Genomic DNA, 4087 nt, shown 5'->3' on the forward strand with positions numbered 1-4087 from the left:
GGGACAACCCATCCCAGGAAGTGTGGTGGGAAAGGGTGGGGGTGAATGGGACACTCCACGTGCACCATCAGTATCACAGCATGGGAAAGTGGACAGCAAGATACATCCCACTCCACCCTTTCACTCCCACCCCACCATCCAAACCCCACCCACATACACCTCCTTTCTCGCACACCCCGAAGGCTTCGGTTCATCGAACTCACAACTCTGGGTGTGGGGTGTGTGTGTGTGTGTGTACAGCGTGTACAACTCTATACCGAGTTTAGCCAGGCAAGCAGGAACACTGCTTCGGGGCAAATTTGCCAGGCTTTCTATTTATTAAAAAAAAAAAAAAAAAAAAAAAATTATATTGATACACCTCAGTGAGAGACTTCCCAATGTCCAAAGTGTGTAGGCCCCCTATATTTAATTTGCCAGGCTTTTGTACCGCGGGCCTGCGGTCTGCTTGCAAAACGGCGATCACAGAGTTCGGTGTGGACATGGAACTACCCCGTGATTTGACAGAGAAAACTGCCCCCCCCCCCCTCCCTCACCCCTCCCAGTGTGACGTTTCAAACACCCTTTCCTGACTTCTTCTTCTGCGTTCACTCGTATGCACACGAGTGGGCTTTTACGTGTATGACGGTTTTTACCCCGCCATGTAGGCAGCCATACTCCGTTTTCGGGGGTGTGCATGCTGGGTATGTTCTTGTTTCCATAACCCACCGAACGCTAACATGGATTACAGGATCTTTAACGTGCGTATTTGATCTTCTGCTTGCATATACACACGAAGGGGGTTCAGGCACAAGCAGTTCTGCACATATGTTGACCTGGGAGATCGTAAAAATCCCCACCCTTTACCCACCAGGCGCGTCACCGTGATTCGAACCCGGGACCCTCAGATTGACAGTCAAACGTTTTAACCACTCGGCTATTGCGCCCGTCACCCTTTCCTGACACGTTATTCGGTTTTCTGAAAAGTTGCGTTCAGTTTGCAGGGGGTTTTTTTGTTTTGTTTTTTTAACGATATCGATCAAAGAGTCTGCAGAACAACGCGGTTTGTGTTGTTATGTCTTTTGGCGTGTTTCTTGTCAAACTCCCTTTCTTGGGACCCCTTCCCTCGTTCTGAAGGCTTGAGCTTGTCTGTCAAATGTTGATTAAAGATCGAGTTTTAAAAAAAGACACAAGTAGTGTGACTGCTAATGTCCAATTTTAGCACCCCGCTAAATTATTGCACCTATTGGTTACATTTCCATGGTTTGTGGGGCGAAAAACGAAAAGAAAGAAAGGAAAAAAGCAAGATGGTGGCACGTTAGTTTAGAGACTGAATCCGCATCAAATTTGAGTAAAATAACGTACAAAATAAGAGTCGAAATCCACCTAAAACGGGTGACAACATCTACTAATAGTAATATCGTTTCATACATGCATATAAACTACCGGTAAAAGAAGTGCAATGATTTAGGATGCTAAAACGGGACTGGATCAAGTACACTTTCGTATTAAAAAAAGAAAGAAAGAAAAATAAATAAAATAAAATAAATACATCGCAAAAATTTCCCGTCCATGTTTTGGGCGGACATTGCTCCGCTCGTGTCGTTTCTCTGAAAGGGTTCAGACAGGAAGGGATGGGGAAAATCCTTTCTACTTTAATATAAAGTAAAGTGCTGACATTTCACTTACCTTCCTTTGTTCATATTGCATTCTAGTTTCTTCACAGACTTCCTTCCCGAACTTCGTCACCAGACACAATCAACCTTGCTGCTAGTCAAGCTCGAAGCCCAGACTAGAAGTGTCTCGTTCGGTTGTTTGGGTTTGTTTGTTTTTTAAACCTGAAATGCAGCCGAAAAAGTTCATTGGTCAACCAGAAAATAACGACTGATTTCAACCAATCAGATTTTGACCCGAAAAGTAAGATTTGGAGGGGGGGGGGGAGCCTTTTGCCTTCCCTGCGTGCTCAGGTCAATTGCATGCACTGATTGACAGGTATATTCATGCGTTGCACGGGGACCTCATGAAACAGGAAGGAGGGAAAGTTGCACAAAAAAGCGGTCCAGACAACCTCTCTCTCTCTCTCTCTCTCAAATGAATTAAATGCATTGACCACCAGGCAGTGACTTGGGTAGCACAAATGTAAATGTCGCTGACCAAACTCATTGTTCAAGTTTCAACTCTGACTTTTTTCTTCTTCTTTTTTTACGCAAGCTGCTGGCTTTTTTTAAATTTTTTTAATCAGTTGCTTCTGGTCGAATTACGTAAAGCGGGCAAGTCTTTTGTCGATAACATCAAACTTATTATAAAAACAACAACAACAAATTGATAGATAAAAAGCATATTCAGACAGATAGATGGATAGATAGATTTATATAGAGAGGGATATAGACAGACAGACAGACAGAGAGAAAGAGAGAGAGCGAGAGCGGGAAAGAATGGCATACGGGGCAGGGAATGGAAGAAGGGGAGAGAGAGTAAAACGTAGAGCTTTGAGAGACACAGACACAGACAGACAGACAGATAGAGACAGAGAGGGAGAGAAACAGATTCAGAAAGGGGGGAAGAACTGGAGTTGAACTTAGTTTTGTTCAAAACTCATGTAGGCTATGATCACGTCTTAACTTCTAGTTCTTATGACATCCATCACATATTCAGTATGTAGCCTACATGTATCAGGACAGGACTTTATATAAGATTTTCTTGTCCTGTTCATCGATATCTGTATTGCATTGTGACCTGTTCCAAATAAAATACTGTTCACACCAAGTGGAAAAAAAAGAGAGGCAGACAGACAGAGAGGGAGAGAGATGGACACAGAGACGGAGGGAGAGTAAGAGGAAGAGAGACAGAAAGAGACAGACACAAAGAATTCAACAGGGAGACTGAGACACCGAGGTAGAGAGTAGGCTGTACTGTATAAATATATATCACATACGAACACAAAGAATTCAACAGGGAAACTGTGACACAGAAACGGAGACAGAGAGTTAGCTGTATCAAAATAGAGACATGTAACAGAATCAATATGTGTGCAGGGGTGTGTAGTTTTTGTTTGTTTGGTGTGTGTGTGTGTGTGTGTGTGTGTGTGCGCGCGTGTGTATGTGTGTGTGTGTGTGTGTGTTAGTGTGTGTGTGTGTGTGTGTGTGTGTGTGTGCGTGTGTGTGTGTGTATGTGTGTGTGTGTGTGAGGGAGAGAGAGTGTGTGTATGTAGTGTGGTATGTGTGTGTAGTGTGGTATGTGTTTTTTGTTGTTGTTGTTTTGTTTTGCTTTTTGTGTGTGTGTGTGTGTGTGTGTGTGTGTGTGTGCGTACGTGCGTGCATTGGGAGTGGGGGCGGTGGGGGCGGGGGGGGCGAGGTGATGATGATGATAAATGTTAAGAATTTTCACAAAGGGCCTGAAAATGGCTGAAAAAAGCCATTCGTATTCTCTCTCTCTCTCCCACTCTCTCTCTCGTGAGTGTGTGTGTGTGTGTGTGTGTGTGTACGTATGTGTGTGCGTGTATATGTATATGTGTGTGTGCGTGCTTGCGAGTGGTGAGTGAGTGGGAGTGCTTGACAGAGTGTGCATGAACGCGCAGTTTGTTGGTGTGTGCGTGACCCCCCCTAGCCCCCCGCCCCGCCCCCCATTCTTCATGTGACATGGTCAAGTGGGACAACCCATCCCAGGAAGTGTGGTGGGAAAGGGTGGGGGTGAATGGGACACTCCACGTGCACCATCAGTACCACAGCATGGGAAAGTGGACAGCAAGATACATCCCACTCCACCCTTTCACTCCCACCCCACCATCCAAACCCCATCCACATACACCTCCTTTCTCGCACACCCCGAAGGCTTCGGTTCATCGAACTCACAACTCTGGGTGTGGGGGGTGGGTGTGTGTGTGTACAGCGTGTACAACTCTATACCGAGTTTAGCCAGGCAAGCAGGAACACTGCTTCGGGGCAAATTTGCCAGGCTTTCTATATAAAAAAAAAAAAAAAAAAAATTATATTGATACACCTCAGTGAGAGACTTCCCAATGTCCAAAGTGTGTAGGCCCCCTATTGTTAATTTGCCAGGCTTTTGTACCGCGGGCCTGCGGTCTGCTTGCAAAACGGCGATCACAGAGTTC

This window comes from Babylonia areolata, chromosome 26, assembly GCF_041734735.1.
Source record: "Babylonia areolata isolate BAREFJ2019XMU chromosome 26, ASM4173473v1, whole genome shotgun sequence".
Lineage (NCBI taxonomy): Eukaryota > Metazoa > Mollusca > Gastropoda > Neogastropoda > Buccinidae > Babylonia > Babylonia areolata.